Here is a 19,217-nt window from a genome sequence, read left to right on the forward strand (position 1 = left end):
GAGAAGCTTTGAGATCCAGGCTCAAAAAATCACTCCAGATTTGGTTTTCGTATTCATTGGGATAACACCTCAGGAAACCTAGGGAAACAGAGTGGTGCATTTCTGTCCATCCCATTTGAAGCATTCCAGTTGTAATCTTAAAACGGCTTTCCAGGCAAGCCACTGCTGACCACAAGAAAATACTTACTGCAATTGCTGAAAATACTCGGCAGTCTTGCCGAGTCTGTGTCCTTTTGAGGGATGGACCAAATCTGGCCTAATCCTCAGTAAGGAGAGGATTTGTGAATGCTGGGAGTAAGTTCAACTTTGTGTACCTGTTGAGCTTAGCTACCTAAAGAGACCACTCCAGTCCAAGTGACAGTAGGTACGAGACTGAATCGACTGCAAATTGCAGCAAGGCTTTGTTCTCAGCTGTATTGGTGTAAATCTGGAATACCTCTACAATGCCCTTGGTGCAATCCAGACTGACTGCTATGAATGGGATTCCATTCTGTAGGGTTTGAATGGTCATGGATTGCCCCAGACAAAATGGAAATCATTGAAAACATCTGCAAATGCTTATCTGCCTTCTCAAAATGTCCCCACTGTGTATTAAGCAGGGAAATGCTTCTTTTGTAGTATGTATTTGCAGGACATGGGAACTCAGGAGGCTCTCTACATCCTTTCACGTTAATTTGTGACACTTGGTTTTCAGAGATGTTTCCCACTGGTTTGATTTAGCAGGCTGGACTTATTTGCTGTGCTGTGCCACATGATCCATCTCCACTCCTTACCCATCAGATGTAGCAGTTGTCCTCTGGCAATCTGCTAATGAAGAAATGCTCAGATAAAAGCTGATCATGCTGCATGGAAATCTCCTGATCTGTACACTCCCATCAGATGTGATGGAGAACCAAGGACCATTCTGGATGGCAGAACTATCCCACCTGGTGCACAACTTCTGTGAAAGTGTCCTTATGGTGGCACAGGAGGCGAGGTAAACAGCTGTTCATGAAATGCATGGAATTCATTAAGCAGCAAATAATTCCCAAGCTGTAACCACCTAAGTCCCCAACACACATATGTGGGAGGTGAAGGCTGACATCCTGTGATACCAGAACTCAGACATTCCCCAAAACTGTCTTAAAGTCTTGGAAAATTTGAGTTGCCCTTCATAACATGAAGGTTATGGTGAATGTACTTGAAAGAAGCCAGAAGAAGGCAGAACACACGGTCCCAGCCCACTTCAATATTTTAACAATTTTCTCTTAAAGGACTGAAGAACAATGTCTAGGTAAGAAAATCCCAGGGTTTGCAATACGTGAAATTTATGAAAACTTTGCCAATTAATTCTTTCCTTCTAATGCCAGGAAATAAATCACTAGCCTTAAACTCACCCTTTCTTACCCTACCCCACCTCAAATGGGGTGGTCTAAACTTACATCTGGAATAAGATATACCTGGTTTACAAGCAGATCTTTTTCTCCTGCCACTTCTCTATCAGTACTTGTGGGGAGCTAGAAACAAAACCAGAATAAAACCATGAACTTAACTCAGGTTTCTTAGCTAAACAGAACAAAAGGATGAAAACATCACCTGGCTGGCTACTCAACAGGGACCCCCTAAGCTAACCTCCATGAGCTCCCAGCATATTCTTTTTCCTTAAAGTGGTCTTCAGCTGCTGTAGGTTGGTGTAGCACTATCTTAATTTACCCCAGATGGAGATCTCCCTTTTTTCCCCCTTTCTCCCTTCCCTTCACCACAAATTTTAACCAAGTCCAGACTCTGAAAGCCTCTGGCACCATTCCTATAAGCCTGCAGAATTTACAATAGTCAGAAGCTGTGGTAAACAGAGTCTGAAGATAGCAATGTTCACCGCTGATCCAGCGAGGATTTGCAATATAGCAGTAGCCTTATGACAAAACCATGTGAGCAGAAGCAGATGACTGCAACAGCACCGCATCGCTATACTATTTTCTCACATTCAAGATATGATTCGTAAAATACCCAGTTGCCCAGATGGCTCACAGAATGAAAAATACTCAAAAATACAATTTCAGGATTTTAAACCTAACTATGAATTTTCTACATTACTTTAACCTTTTTTTGTTCATTACATGTTATACTCAACTCCACTAATAATATATATACCTTTTATTTTTAATAAATGCTGGCTTTTTAACCAACACTTGTTGTCAAATTAAGCTTGATATCACTCCCTCAACTTCAGTGATTTTGCTGTCTGTGAGCTGAGATGGTGTAGGGAGGTAGTAGCATAATGGCAATATTTTGTACTCTTTTGGTCCCCCGACTTCCATAATCCTACATATTACTCAAACTACACTACTAAAGTGCTACTATGCCTCGTGTCCTCCTAAAGACTTAGCATACACCTGGAGTCCAACCTCTTTTGTGACAGTCCTTTTGGCACGTTTTAGCACAGAGCTGTAATTTTAAGCAGGGCTGTAGACTAACACTGATTTAATAATGATAACACTTCATGCTCTTACAATGCTCTGCGCTTCCAAAGTACTGTTTGAGCAATAATTAACTCAGCGTGGTGTCAGAGTAAAGCAGGCGGGTCGGTATTTGCTGTGACTACCCAACAGAAGGGGAAAGCGCAGCAGTGAGGCTGAGCGAGCTGTGGCAGCAGTCCCTGCTCCCGCTCCCACGTGCAGGATCGGGTCCCGCTGCACCCCTGAGCTGAGCCGTGCTTCGGCAGCGCTCCCCGGGAAGCAAGCAGGGCAAGCAGCCCCAGCAAAGCCCTCCAAGGATGCAGCTTTCCATTGCCGCCCAATGCAACTGGTGCATGACATGGTGTTGGGCCACTTGTGTCGTCTATGTGCCATCCTCCAGAAGGTAAGGAAGGAGACTGTCCTCATTGAAAAGGAAAAGAAAAGCCACCGGATAGACAAGGGATTCCTTCTGTCAGGATATCGGTATATAAAATATCATGACAGGATATAACTTGCTATCTTTTATTGATGAAATTACAGGTTGGGTTGATAAAGGCCGTAGCGCTCATCTAAGAGACTCCCAGAAAGCATGAGAATCGCTTGTGCATGGCGCTTTGACTCACAGGCTCAAACAATGGGGAAAAACAGCACCGCACATGGTTGAACACGGGTTAAATGCTAGCAATGACAAGTTTCAAATGTAAGCGTAACCGGAGAAATATCCTCAAACAGGATCCCATGAGACTTTTTCTTGACCTTCTGTTATTTAATATTTTTGACTATGACATGGAAAGAAAAGTTATTTAATAAAGTTGATAGCAGAAATATAGGCATAATAGCAACTAATGAGGACAGTACACCACTGACAGAGTAAATATCGAACAACAAAGACAATTGGTTTTATATACAAGCTGGGGGATGCTATGGAAAACAATGACTAAGGCCATGCATAGATAAATAAAAACTTGTAGCTGAAAGCAAATGAAGCCGAAGTGATTGAAAGAACACAGAAATGCTGAGTAGAAGTCCAGAGGTTATAGTGTGTAGACACTCGCCAGAGTGACAGCTTTGGTGACAACATTTTAAGAGCAATTTCAAAACAAAATCAGATAGGTCTCAGAGAAAAGCTCTGGGAACAACCAAAGGACTAGAAACACAGTGGAAGACTCAAAGAGTTCAGTCTTCTGGGCTATAGAAAAAGAGATTAAATGGTGCCTTGATGATAACTTGTAAGGTCTTCCCATGCAGGAATTGGAACAACAAAGGGTTCGCTACTCTCGTGGACAAACCTACAACATCATCCAATGTCTATAAGCTGACATTTGACACATTCAGAGTAGAAAGATGAATTTTAATAGTGAAAGGGTTAATCACCAGAACAGCTCACTAATTGCTATGGAGAATTCTCTGTCAAAGGAAAATTTAAAATCAGGGCTCATGTTTTTTCGTAAAAGTCATACCCTAGTTCTGGTTGATTCATGGGAGTCACAGCTTTATAGATTCTGGCTTCAGCGAATGACCAGAACTTGTAATAAGGCCTGTGTTATGCAGGAGATCAGACACCTGATATAATTTCTAAGCTTTACAGTTTCCTAACTGAGAAACCCAGCAGATGACTGTTCTCCAATTATATAAGCACTAGGGTTTGTAGGTGTAGCCTGAATTGCAGTTAACTCCCAAGGTAAGACTTGGCTGGCAAGTAATAACTCTTTTCCTTCTCAAAGCACTTAAAAGCATGGAAAGTTAGAAATTTAGTGGATTCCATGAACTAACTTGGGCTTTTTAGGGTAAAGATCCATTTTTAAAGTGGGATAAATTTCTTCTTTCACCATCTAAAAGTTAGCAGTGAGACACAGTTGCAGATTGAGACACCTTTATGAGAGTGTCTGCCACGTAAGGTACACAGGTGAGCTGGGTGTCTAAGTTCCTCTATACCCCATTGAGATCTAGAGTCTTGATTCACATGGGCAGGTACTTGAGATGTCCTAGGGTATCCTGCCTATCCTCCAGCTGCTTCTCCAGAAGGTCTCAGATCTGCATCCTATGTACCCGCCCTGTGTGGATATCTTGATATTGTAAATCATCTCATATGGCACTGTATGTCATGTGTAGGCAACCAAATGTTACCCCAGCCAATGGAGCCTAGAGACTGATTCACATTACCTTCAAAGTAGATATCTGTGTGTGCCCACCTGAATCTCTCCCCAGGCTCCATTGATTGCACTGATTAGATCTCCCCTGATTACAGTGAGAGTTTGGACGTCCAACTCATATGTAGTCAATATCTAAAAGTAGGTGTCTGAATCTGCAGCTGCACCCCACCCTCGAGGTTTGGTTTGGTTTGGTTTGGTTTGGTTTGGTTTGGTTTGGTTGCCCATCATAAACACCTTATGCCATGGGATGTGTCCTTGACTGTCCTGCCTTCCTTCCAGGCATCACTCATTAGGGCACTAATGTCCACCAGCCTCATGCGGGTGTCTTACATGCCCTCAGGAGTCTCAAATGGCACAAAATGCTCTTTTGGGGTAACCTAATCACGATTTAGTACTCAATGTAAGGTAGCTGTCTAGGTTCTCTGGACCACTGATGAAGAACAAGAAGTACATTCAGAAGGTGATCAATCCCATCTGTTTTAGGCAGGTCTTTTAGGATTACTTGTTTTACAGCACACCAGCCTCACAATGTGCTATTGGTTTAATCTAATCTTGAATATTACATATGAAACCTCTTGTACAACTGTATTTTGCTCACTTCCTTTCCACGACTTCTTGTCCGAGAACCTGCCTCACATTGACAGAACAATTTCCTGTAGTCCCACAATCGGCCAAATCAGTCAAATATGAGTTGACATTTGCAACTTTCTTTTTTTTCCCTTCAGCAGAATGGGAATAAATTGCTGAGTGTATGCAAATGGCTCCAGGCATCTTATAAAGGAGGTATGAAGAAGGGAAAGTATTCAACAAAAGGCAAGCATTTGGGGAAATATCCATTTCTGTGGTTAAGCCAAAGCCTGCACTCAGAAGCAACAATGTACGAGAAATAATCCTTCAGCAAAACAAAACAGAAAAAGGAACCCTTCGGTGGGACCCCTCATCCCATGATGGGCCTTCGTGCAGCGACTGCCCAGCGCTCCAGCTGCATCCGAGTGGTGCCCAGCATCGGCTTGACATGGGGAGAGGGTGGCATACAGCCATGGCAATGTCACGCTGGCCCAGGAGCCATCCAGCCTGTTAGCCCAGCTAGTCGCCATCCGGACCCCCCAGCCAGGTCTGGGCTGGGCGCGCTGAGCCGACTCGCCGCTGAAGCCTTCGCTAGCTCATTTCAGAGCACAGACATGCCCTGTGCGTTCAGTCCTGGCCCTAGCAGACGGAAATAATGCTGAGAGCAGTTCCATGGCCCTCCGCCAAGAGTTATATCATTCAATTCTTTTTAATAGGAAATGTATGTCTTTCTTCATTTGCTTGCTGAGCGTCCAAGCTTTCAGAGCTCCTCACTTCGTTTGCAAACTTTCTCTTCAACTTTAAAAATCAGACATTCTCTTAAAAGACAATTCTTGATAATAATGCAAGATCACTTGGCTCCAGAAACCAGAGCTTTAAGACAGCAAATACTACAAGATTAACCAGCAAAATACTGAGCTCTGCCTGCCAGGCACCCACTGGTGTCAATGTGGAGGAGGGATGAAGAGAAGTGGTCCCACAGTCCTAAACCCAGACATGGGCTCATGTGTGAACTGCAAATCTCCTGTCCTCTTTTACCTCCCCAGATAATGATATGTTGAACCTGTTTTGACTTTAAACATTTCTAAACATCTTGCATGCTAGCAGCCTCCCATTAGAAACGGCAACATTTGCACCAGTTATTTTCTAAACTATTATGTGCATGTCTAAGTACCTGAAACACATACACATATTTATGAAAGAGAAAGAGAGAAATGAAATTTCCCTCCTGCCCAGTTGGTTGAGACTAGTTTTTCATGATTAGCAAAACAAGGTCTTGATAAACTACAAAATGCAGCGATCAGGACTCTGATAATCTGCATGCTGAAAGCGGCACACAAAGCTATAAATACAGAACGGGAAAAACCAGTGATCTCAGCAAGGCAACTGCCAGTAGGTGAACTAATGAAGCAGACACAATATTAACATCAATTCTGCAGTCCCGTCTGAGCGCTGGTAGAAATAGGAAAGGCCATTATCAGATTGACATCATCTCAGTCCTTGCAAGTACACTTCTAGGGGAAAACAAGCCAGAAGGGCCTGCCGAGCTTAATGACTCTTTGTTCAGGAGTCTTCCTGATGTTTAGACAAACTGCTTTCTAAATTATGGAGGTTGAAAGTGGGTGATTCTGCTAACATGGCTCTGAGGAGCCTTACAAACATGTGCCTAGACTCCACTTGCAATGCACTCAACCAGCACCGTAAGGCACAGCATAAAGATTTTACTGGCACATATACTCGATGCCCTGTACCGTAAATGGCAGAGCAATGTTTGGATCCAAAGTCTCTATAAGTCTGTGGAAACTCTTGGTTAAGACAATAACCAAATTGCGCAAGGCACCCTAGAAGGGGCCAATACCACCTTATGTCCCTCAACTCTGACATGCATTTTGTGCATTTTCTGTCCCAAAAGAAAATCTCTCCAGCTACTCAGTTGGAGAGGATAATATTAACATCAAACATTCCTTACAGCCCCTTTTGTGTTAAGCTAAATCTTTGTTTCCATAAGTTCAACCGCACAGGACTAAAAACAAGAAAAAAAAATACAGTTAATGAATTCTCAACACCTCTGAAAATCATGTCAATTAAGTTTTCTGGAGCTAAAAACATCATGACTTTAAGGTCTGCTGTGTCTCAGCTTGTCAGTCAAAGAAGATGCCGGTGGTCCCTGAAGAAGGCTGAGAATTTATCTTTTCCAGTGGTATAAAATTCCATGTTTTTCTATCCTGCATGGTCACACAATAATTGGACCTCAACCTCATTTTTGGTCCAGGACTCAATATTGTCTAGCCTGCATTTCTATGGGTAATTATATGGGGTGGGTGGGAAAGGAATTTCCCAACGGGGGGGAAGAAGGGAAGCAGTTTTGTGGCAGGTTGATCTCACTTCAAGGACCGTCGGCTGCTGGCAGCCTTGGGGAGGTTTTGGAGCGAGAGAAGCGCCCTTAGGAGATGGATTAGTGCAGCCGAGCGTGGCGGAGGTGGCCAAAGGTGCAGAATCAATTTATCAGGATCACTGCCATGGATTTTGTGTGTACGTATGTGTGTATTTACGTGTGTGTGTAATGTAATACATTCACATTGTTGGTTAAAAGGATCATTGCCATCTAGCCAAATATTTCATAATTTTTTATGGTCTGCTTAGCCTTGGATCGGCTGATACATTGAAACGTACCAGTAAGTGCTGTCTAATAGATTGCAGACCTCCGTGAAAAACCACTATCAGTGTTTCAGCAGTGCACTGTACATGTGCCAGAGAAGTGCACTGTCAGCAGGATAGCGGCTGGGCGTTTATCCACATTTTCCTTACTTTTAAAAGAGCCGGTGACCTTCCAGAGGCCTTGATCAAAATGGGATGAATAAAAACTAGGTTAGGCATTGTAGTTCTCAGTGCAGCTTCTTTCATTGTGCATAAAATGGTCTGTATGTCCATTTGTGGGCACAGAGACCGAGTTTGAACACTTCTTGGGCACTTAGCGTGAATTCATCCACACAGTCTGCTACCGTGCTGCCAAAAGCAAACTGCACCTCGTGTGACAAGCTTCCAGAAAAGGATCTGGAAAGCTACAAAACAAACATGTAAAAAATAAAATACACCTCCAAAGCACAAAACTCAGCCCACACATCCAGATTGCTTTTCTTGTTCAGTTCCTGCTCTCTTCGCTCTCCTGCAGCCTAGCTGTGCGAAGGTATGGGCAGAATGTGCCTGCTGCTGCATTTTGGGTGTGTTTAGAGCCAATGTGCTTACACAAGATATAAAAAGCACTGGTGCAGGAGGGGAAGAGGCAAGAAAAAGTAGAACAAGAAGGAGGCTGAGGAGATGCAAAGTAGACTCTAGATACCTGGCACTGGGTGCTTCTTCCCAGCACTGGGATTTTAGTGAGTCAACAGCTGCGAAAACCATGCTATCAGCATTACTGAGGAGCAAGGCATGCCATGGGGGGATGGAAAAGGGACCATGAAACACTCCTTTGGGGTCTGAAGTCCCCCAGAATTGGTAGGAATCCTTTCACTGATTTCACTGTCCTTTGGGTCAGGACTTCTAGCCCCTGAGGAGCACCAGCGGCATCGAAGTTGGAAAAAAGGCTGCAAGGTTGCTAATTAAGTTCAGTTTGATACATTGCTGTGCCAGAATGGACCATCCAGCTCTACCAGGTCTAGCTGAGCTTCTCAAAGTGGCCCATATATTTACCGTACTGGTAATGGCTCGGGGATCACTAGGGACCAGAAAGGCTGATCGCCAGTAAAAACCCTGCACCCTAGCTGGGCATAGCAACTGGTTCTAGCCACCCTTGGTGAGTTAGGAGGTATCAGACCTTAAATCTCTTGCTTCTGACTCCCATATCTTGCATCTGGGATCTGTCTCGTGTTTGTTCTCATGGGGTCAGCAGCTCTGCTTGTATTTCTGCCTGGGAAGGAGGCACAATCACCCCACCCTGCTACGGTAACTTGGTCTCTGACCTGCTGCCGAACCTGTCAAATGTCTAAATGGTGACCCAGCAGTGAAAATCCAAACTACAGACCTGACTGCTTCCTCCGTTGTGCTCCCTTGCTGCTCCTGGTGGCTTCCCTCCTGCCCTGTGACGCATGCCAGGCATGGACTGGATGTATGACCTATCTGCTGTCTCAGCGTGTGGGCCAGGGACAAGCTGGCAACATGTCACCTTGCAGGGCACCACATGCAGTGATCCTTGCTCGGAGCCATCATCCCAGTCCCAGCACCGCGGCCTTCCCTCGACGACTGTTTTGGAGCAGCAATCCACATAGGGACTAGCGGCAGGGTCTGGGTGGCACTGTGCAGAGCACTTCATATCCCCACCAAGGGCTTCTGAGGTGTACGGACTCCTTGGTGGCTGCAGGGAGGAACAGAAGCAGAGGGAAGGGTCTGCCAATGGCTCGGAGTGATGTACTGCAGTTACAACTGAAGAGATCTCTAGGCTTTTTAAGGAGGCAGGCCATGCTCGAAGAGCACCTGTGATAAGGGGTCCCTGGCTCTGGAGGAGCTCAGCATATTGTTGAAATACAGATGATAAACGCAGTCCTCAGAGCTTGCTAACAAAGTTGGAAGCACAGGAGCTGGTGGAGTCCTTAGCACACTGCGGGGCTTATGTTGCACTTACTTACACTGCAGCGGGTCTCAAGACCCTTCAGGACGATTATCCCTACTCACGGATGGGGAAACTGAGGCAGGGGCAGTGGCAGCTCACAGCCACCCAGCAGGCTGGCGAGCACAAGGAGGGGGAGCAGCGGGCTGCCACACTCAAGCCTCCTGCTAGGAGATATGGTAGCAAAAATAGGCAAGCCTGATCTGTCCTGTCCTAAAGGCAAAGCTCCCCCTTGGGCTTTACTCTTGTGCCCAGCACTACAGATTAAAACAGATCCTCCTTGCTCACTGCATCCCACCACAGATAGGAAATATTCCTTTTGTAAAGCTGTTAGCTCCAGAGTCTGCATCAGTAAAATGTAAAAGAGCTGCTGGCAGGAACAGCATGAGCTGCCCAGGCTCTCTGAGGCATCAGGATTACCTGCAACCAACCAGCGAAAAGCTTAAGGAGCTACCGAAATGAAATCACCCGTCAGGGTACGGTGCCAGTCACACACACAGCTGCAAGGAAGGGTTATTTAGAAACCATGAGAGGCTGCAGGTACTGTACCATTCAGTTTTGTTTGGTGTCCTTTAAAGCACTCTCTATAAGGATATGGCAGGAAGAAAATAAAAAGGGGAACATCAGAGGTGAAGTGAGTCTTTCAGAGCAGGAGAGGATGAATCACAGGTAGCTTGGTCAATAATGAGTGGTCTAGAGCACAGGTTCCCAAGTGCTCTTTCCCATATATTGTCAAAGCCAATGGTTCCTATGCTCCAATGGGCCAGGTATCACTCCGAAATGGGTTATGTACTTCCAGTGGTAGCGGTACCACACGCTGGGCTTTGCTGGGCTGGTTAGGTAATGTACTAATCTTGCAAGTCAAGCAGCAAAGGAAGTTTGTTGAAACAAAGAAGATGGACATTTTTCAAAGGAATCTATTTGTACAATGGCTAAGCAGCCTGTGGAACTTAGAGATAGCATTAAGTCAACAAACCTTGCAGAATTAAAAATCACAAAACCGTTTTATTGATAAGTGCACCACCTGCAATTAGCAGAACAACTGCAATTACTAACAAGCACAAACAGCCTCCACTTCAGGATATTGCAGCCAAGCTCAGGTAGACTTGGAAACAACATTATTTCTTTTCCTGTGGAAGTGGTTATGACATTATAAAATTATTTTGTTGCAAACCAGGACAAAGGATCAGAAACTCAAATATATATACACATCTGAACAACTCGTTCAGACTATCTTAATGGAAAAATTCGAGTCGAGGCACTCTCAAAAGTTATTTCTTCAATATTGATCATAATTATGTTTATGTGCTGAAGTGTATCACCGTAAGTGTATCTTCCCTCCAAATGGTGGAGAGCTTTGATGGGACTGTACTAAATAATATGGAAGATGTTCCATGGACTGGACTTTGACAAAGACAAAAATTTTACTCCAGTATATACCTTGGCAAATCAACTTTGAAAAGGATGTCCAAACTCAACTTAGACCCAAATATTTAGGATGCTTGGAGTGCGATTCCTCTCCTTAGCTTGAGTTGAATGCAACGAATGTCTGTTTACATCCGAGCTAGCTGTCTATACCCCATTAAATTTTGTACAACTAGTCCCTTCCAAAAGGCAATGTATCCAACCTACCTGGGTGAGCTGCACCCTCCAACCGTCTGTTTCTCCCCACTGATGTGAAAGGGGCTCTGCTACCTGTCTACATATAGATGTCACCCTTGTGGGTGTCTAAAGTTAGGTGGGGTGTCTCCTCTGGCCCTGTTCTAGCACACAGTGGTTAGCTATGGTTTGTCCACCACCAGCTGAAGATCCTGAAAGCCAAACAATATATTTCAAATCAACACCTCACTTGAAATGGAAAATCCAACTTTCTAATTCCAAACATATCTCAATAACCATTTGAAAATGTCCCATCCCAGCCTCGTCAGAGGCTGCCACTGCCCAGCCTCTGCCCCTGCCTCACTCCTTTGCTCTTCCATCCTTCTCCAGGTGTCTTCTCCTCACTTCCCCATCCACAGGCTCCCACAATTGCCCCCTCCCCAGCCTTCACCGTTACTTGGGCACACACTGCCCATTCTGCCCCTCTCGGGTGTTACCACCTCCTAGCTACCCAGCCTGGTGCTTGAGCCCAGCTAGCGCTAGCCTCTCCCAGTGGCGGGGTACTGGGCACACTGGGTGGCCCCTCTGACTCACTGTGTTGGTGAGTGCCTTTCCTTGCATGGGCACTGGGCCCTGCTACCCATCCCTTTACAGGGGACACAAATATGATACTCGAAGGCAAAACAGGACATTACAATGTGAAAACCACAAAGAAGAAATCAAGAGGTATTTTTGCCACTGCCTTCTGCAGGGCAGGGTTAGACATCTCAAATTTGAGCTATTTTAACTCTGTTTTCTTGGAATGTCACTTTTCAGTCAATTCTATATTCTGATCATAAACCTATGGCAACAAATCTGGAGAGGTGGCCTGGGTACGTGCTCCTGCAAAGCACAGCGATACCAGGAATCCCTCCATCTTGCAATTTATTTCAGTTTCCGCCTGATGGGGAGAGTACCACTTGCTCTTTTTCAGTAAAAGACGCTCAGAGGTAAGCTAGCCTTTCCTGACAGCGCGCTTGCTTTCCTCCCCCACGCTCCCCCTCACCCCTGCCAAACTGGATGAACTGGATACCTTCCCAAGATACACCCCAACTTTTAAAGCGCCGTAGTGCTGACACGGTCTAATTCATGTCTCCCTTCAGCTCCTCCGCGTACAATGACACAAACTCTCGTTGACTCCCAGGAGGATGGGCATCACGCGCTGGCCTGAGGTGCCGCACAACCCGGGAAGGCAGGCTGTGTGCTACTGGGAGCACCCAGGCGGACCCAGGCAGACGTTTCTCTCCGGAGGACGAGCCGGCAGCAGAGCTGGAGGCAGCGCTGCCCTGCCTGCGGGCTCTTGCAGTCCCCGTGGGAAGTCCATTCAGTCTATCAATCATGTTCCTCTTCTATACTCGCAACTTCCACCAGCATCATACGAGGTTTAGGACATGTCGGAGGAAGACGGGGTCTGGAAATTACTATAGCAGCAAGGGTGGTCCACATACTTTCAGTATGGGTTTGGTGCCCTTGACTGGGAGAAGATGGTTGGTTTCCATTGATGTAGGAACCAACTGACTCAAACTTAAATAGGGAGATCATGGGGAGCAAAGACGAGCAGCTCTACAGCATCTGCCTCTCCTCCCACCAGTTACTGGTGAGAGCCCTGCCTTGCCCTCATCCTTGGAGACCCTGGTCCCCTGCACCCAAACCTCCCCAAGGACAGCACTGCAGCACCTCAACTTATAAGGCCCTGCACGGGATTCAGTTTCTGGACACTGAAATATACAAGAGCAATTTTTGGTCACACAGCCTCAGTATTAACTTACTCAACTGAAGTGAAAAGAAATTTTGAGGAGAATACAATGTGTGTGTAAACAATAGCTCTTAAAATTCCATTTATTTTTTTATCTTTCACTATATTTGATCTGGGATAGTCCAGCACCCAGACTGACCTTTAAAACAAACAAGTAGATGTACTTTTTCACCCAACACATAATTAAATTGTGGGACTTGGTGGCATGAAATCTTGTGGAGGCCAATAGTTTAGACAAGTTCACAGAGGACAGATCTACCAAGAGGTGCTGAAAGTAATGTTCTGGATGTAACTCCCAGGCCAGGAAGATCTCAGCCTGCCAACTTTGCGAAGATTTATGTCTTTCCTTGAACTCCTGTTACTGACCAGACTGAGCCCAGACTGAGCTGGGCGGACTTTTGCTCTGGTTGCAAAAGGCGGTTCTTGCCTCTCTGCATGGCCTCTCTGCCATGAACATAAAGCTTTTTTTCTCCAGTGCACCTTATGCTGTAGAGCCACACTTTAAGGTCAGATGTTTGCTTGTTCTGAAGGGGTATTTGTTTGCTTGGGTTTTGGTTGGTTTTGTTTTGAACAGTGATGCGGTTAAATAAAAAGAGGTGCAGGCTGGACTCTTGCATTATTCATCAAAGTTAGGCAATCCCAAACAAAAGCCAGGTTGGCATTAGTGGGAGTTTCATGTGTTACTCGTTCCTCAAGGAGATCTGCTCTAACAGCACTAATTGGTAGCCTCAGCACCAGGAGTCCACGTCTCCATCTCCGACTTTCCCAGGCTATGGCAACACGGGAGTCACTCGTGGCTGCTGCAGCCACCATCCAGCGTGCACCCACCTCCCCCGTGGGCTCAAAGCGGGACGCGGGAGCAGCAAGGCAGCTAACCCGTGCACGGCGTGAAAGCCTGTGCCAGGTTGCAAGGAAAAGGAGAGGAAGGTGAGATGGATGGGTGAAATCTGAATAGGGAACAGGATACATTAGGTTGGATTTTCTCTTTGCATCCAGCGGTACACAGCAAGATTTGCAGGGACGTCGAGCAGACGGTCGTAGCCCAGTAGAGAGCCCATGGAGCCCGTGGAGATGTGCTCAGCTCTTCCTGTGGTGGGCTGACGTGTGATGAACCCTGGGGCTGACTCATCCTCATGCTACTTTGGTGGATCCCCTTTGTTGTCAGGGCAGCAGCATCAGCACAAAACAAGGAATCACACAGCAGTGATTTTGGGAGCTGGGGAGCAGTGTTTTCACTGGAATCGGTCTCTGTTTGCCATGGTCTTTGCTGTGAAGAACAAATAAGGCTATGGCATGAATTGAACTTTTAAACCCAGGCCATTCAAGTGAGTTTGAAATTAGGACCTTCTTTACTTAATTAAAAATGAAATGCTCTTTACAGCATTAAGCCACCCTTTGATACAGTTAAAATTGTAAGAAGGGAGACAAACCAGAATCTTAGCTTGGGTTTGGAGATGTAGCTGTTTCACCTCAGTGGAGCACAAGTTGTTTACAAAATTGATGTTTACAATGGGAACAAAGCACCCTCAGATAGAGCAAGAAAACCCCATTTACCTGTGGGGAGAACTGGTAACAGGATGCCTGAGTTAAAATCCCTAGTTCAGCAGGGCATACCGAAATGAGTTATTTTGTGCTGCTTTCTGTTGATTTAAAATGAGATGACACAGAGACAGATTAGCTAAAACCACAGACATTATAAATTGCAATTTGGCCTCAAAAGCTGAAATGCTTTGATCTGTGACTCAGTTGGGGCCAAACTGAAGAGCATTTAAAGAGGGGGAAACACGTACAAGGGAAAAAGAGCTTGGACATAAACAACATTTTCTCAAATTACAGTAGCTGACCTGAATAAGTCTTCGCCATTATTTTCATCGAAGTTTAATCATGTCCACCAGGAAAGGTGCATAGCAGCATTGGCGCATGGAGTTTCTAAGACAAAACATGGCAGTCTCTAGTAGGTTCATTAACCACAAGCCTAGAAAGCATTTCTTCTTTGCTGCCCAGTTTGGGGCTCATATTTGGTCTGGCCTTTCTGTGAGAAGTGTGGTAAAAGATTTTGGAGCTGATACATAAGCAGTTGGGTTTATTTTTTTTTTTTTAATAGATTCAGCAAATCTAGGATTTGGCAGCTTTGAAAGTCCTTAAGGGTTAAGAATATGCTTAAAGATAAGTATGTGAGTTGGCGTGTGCTGAAGCAGGAGCAAAACTGTCCTGCTCTTTAGGGAAAAAGATTCTCCCTCTCCCCCTTTGGAAAATTTCTGCTCCGGCCAGCCCTCCCCACTCTACCCAGCAGGTCGTGGGGCAAAAACCTGGCTCATTTTCTCAGCAACGTGAGCTCCTCTCACTGCTCTTTACGCAGTCTGGTGGTCTTTTGCAGTCTCTTGCAACATTTATTTTTTAAAATAACATTTTAGCTTCACCTTGTGAGCAGACCTTCTTTGTGCTCCCAATCGCCTTGACACATGTTTCACAAATCCTGCTTTTGCCAATGCGAAAGGGCAAGTCACGGCAGGGGAAGGTTTCCAGCTAGGGACTAAGCCTGGCCACCCACGGGAGCCTGGCTGAAGCGTGGAGGTGGCCCCTGGACACCTAGAAGTCTCCCCAGGCAGCAGCTCAGGCGCTGGAGCAGGGGCCACGCTGGAGGAAAACCTGCATCTTCCCTGTAGGTCTGCGCGAGTCAGCTCAAGGCCTCGCGACATCCCGACGTTGGAGGGCATCCAACGGAGCCTCTCTGCACCACAGCAGAGAAGGGGTGTCACATTTGTTTTGCCAGGAGTTTCGCACAGGTAGTTTAAAGCCAGAGGATTTTCCTACTTCCCAGCGCGTAAACAAAATGCAACTCTAGTCCTTCTCCCGTTGGCCTCGTTACTGCCTAGCAAGCATTAGCACAGCCGTGTGAAGAACCCCTCCAGATCCATCAGTGCTCCTCTTTCCTTTATTGGAGGTGCAGTCATACCTGTATTTGTTTGTACTGCTTTTCAGAGGCTTACCAGCACAGTGTTGTAAACACTACCTTTCATCCCAAGAAATGTCCTTCCAGATGAGAAGGGAGCCCTGGACTTGCTGAGATTACCCTAGACTGGAGGCAGGAGGCTTTTGGCTGACGTCTCTGGTGGTGCCTTTTGGTGATCCAATGGTCTAGTCCCATTTCTGCTGTGGCACTGACTGATTCGCCGCACATCATAACTCACTTGGTTGTTCTGTCTTAGCTTACCTTTGGCAAAAAATCAGCAGTCATATATCCCAGAATAATTGCACTGTTTAATGAGACAGCGGCCCTTGTCTTGCTCTTCTTTCTTTAATTGCTCCTACTGAAGACAGACCTGTCTCCAGAGTAGGACAAGCAAGATTTAATGCAGTATTTGGATCAACCTGTGGTACGAAAAGCTGCTAGGAAAGTGTTTGGGTTGGAGAGTAAAGATGTCTTACTCTCAAAAAGGCTCAATTTGGAGAGGTCAATAACTTAAATTTAGATACTGGTTAAACATATTGCTGAACCAAATGCCGCTCTTTTGTGTGCAATTCCACTCTTACCACTCATGTGCTTAAAATTAAGCATATGCTTAAATACTTTGCCAGATGAGGTCTTCAGAGCTCCATTAGTGCTGTATGTTTTTTCTCTAAATTCACTGTAATTGTTTCTCATTGAATAGATGCTCACTGAGTAAGATATAAAAAGAGCATGGGAACAAAGGGGCCCTCAATCTGAGACTTTGATCCACATATTATTCAAATACGTAATGACTGCTTTGATTTATGGATTTATAATTCTATTGAGGCATTCCGGAGATTACCCAAAACATTCCAGCTCCAGTCGATGCTGGAGGGTGTTACCAGAGCCCCTGCCTGGAATTAGAGGGATAAAATTTAGTTGCCTGTTTGCTGCTGAGATTACATCACAGATTGCAGGATAAGAGCAAGCGGCATGGCAATGCACTCACTTATATTTGGTGCTAATTGCAAAGGCTTTTTTTTCCCTGTCACCTAAGAAAAGCATCTGAAAGTACAGACTCTCTTCTACCCGCAGTATATAGAGTTTTGGCAGTATAACAAGACAGCAGACTACATAGTGGGTGTGTTGAAAGAAGCAGCAGATGGTAGATTGCTAGCACAAGGATTTAGCAATGCATTTAGAAAACAGATTATTTTGGAAGATGAGAAATTATGAAGTATGATTATCCCCCTCCCCTCTACTCCCACTCCCCTCCCCAAACATATCGCCACAAAATGTTAGTTTGGCCATGCACCATAGGAGTGACTCAGCTCTGACACTCAGTAAGACTTCTGCAAGAATTGAAATAGGTGACAGCTGTGAAGAAAAAAATGCCCTGCTTTTCATTTGCATCAGTACCAGTTTGGATTTTTAAATTCATTTCACCTTACACAGCAGACCCACCCTGTTGCTAACAGAGAGGATTACTAGTGAAGGGACCTGGCCTGCAAGAGGGAGCGTTCCCAGGTGATGGGGACTCATCACCCAGCTCAGGACCTGCTCTTGCTCTTGTCTGCTCTGCACCTGCCGCTGCTCTTGTGGGTAGAGGTAGGAACTCAGATCTAGGATGAGGACTTGCCTTCATACCTCCCTGGCTGTAAAATTTCCTTTCCTCCATTCATTACATATTGGTTATTTCGAGAGATTTAGGTGTAGGATAGAGTGTGATCATTCTGCTGTGTGAGCAAGCAGAAAGAGTAAGACTTCATCAGGTGCTGAATGTCTTTATGTGATCCATAGAGCCTGGCTTCTGGGAGAGAAAGAGCAACATCAGAAATGGGGGCAACCTGTATTGGTAGACCCTAGGGAGTCTTCTAGTTACCTTTCCTCTCTTTCTTTAAAAGTGGTCTTATCAAGGGGAGAGGATGGATGAAGGGCTTTGTACTGTGAATGGCTGAAACCCCTGGCAATGCGAGAAGAAACAGTTTGGGGTTTCTCTCCACTGCTGGCACTCTGGAAGCGGGACTTAGAGGTTAGCCAGAGATCAGTTTGGGGAGTGACTGTGTTAACGTTCCCCTGCACTTGGCCATAGTGACAAAAGGGGATTTAAGAAGGACATAAGAGGGGCTGTAGAATAATATCTGGAAAGCCCTTCAGTGTGAGACGAGGAGCAGGAGCTGGGCAGGAAATACGAGTGCTTTTCTGGTATGGTGCCAGGAGGTCACTCTTGTTACCCACTTCTCTGCTCGACAGCTGCATCTCCTCAGTGGCTGCCATCATTGGTGCAGTAACAGGGACCCAGCATGAGCATCAGCAGGGGAGTCTCACGTCCTCAGTCCCTGTGACATCTTGAAATTAGGTAATGGCAAACCACAGAGACAATACAGATCCTGGACAAAGAGTTTAGTTTTGGTCCTTTCCAGTTCATCCTCTCAGGATCTCAAATTTTTGGGACACAAGGGTGAGATTCACCTGGAGACCTAGATCACTTTGGATGTTTCAATTCATGTCATCCTAAATATGAGGTCTAAAATAAATCAGGTGCATTGCATTCTGAAGGTGCCTGTTTCTTCCAACAACTATATAAAGAGCCCAGAGTAATCAGCTCAGAGATAGATTATTACTCTGTAGACATTTAAGGTGGGTGAGATAAATGCCACCCAAAGATCCTGGTTAACTACAAGAAATGTTCTGTTGGTAGGAGAATCAGCCACCTGCAATCCAAAAAATAAATGTATTGTGTTACCTGTGCAGGAGAATAGTATTGAACACAGCTGCCATTTAGCAGTACACCATGACTTAAGGCCATTAGGGAAAAGAGGAGGCTGTACTGATCACTGAGAGGAGATACTCTTTGGAGATGAAAATGTCTACTTCAGCATGAAATGACACTGGGTTTAGTGTGTCGTTTCCCCAGATGCACCATCAAATTAGTTTATATCACTTCAAAACTTAAATGAATTCTTCAGTGCAGTGACGTTGGACGTGGTCACTCCTGGCAGTGTCCACCTGCCTGGAGATGATGGAAGTGAGAAAGCGGATGGGAATTTTCTGGTCATCAAAGCAGCTATGTCTCAGCAATTACCAGCAGCTGAGTGTTTGCATCTCATTTTTGAGTTGGGAGTGGAGTATA

The sequence above is a fragment of the Aquila chrysaetos genome, chromosome 19 (genome assembly GCF_900496995.4).
Source record: "Aquila chrysaetos chrysaetos chromosome 19, bAquChr1.4, whole genome shotgun sequence".
NCBI lineage: Eukaryota > Metazoa > Chordata > Aves > Accipitriformes > Accipitridae > Aquila > Aquila chrysaetos.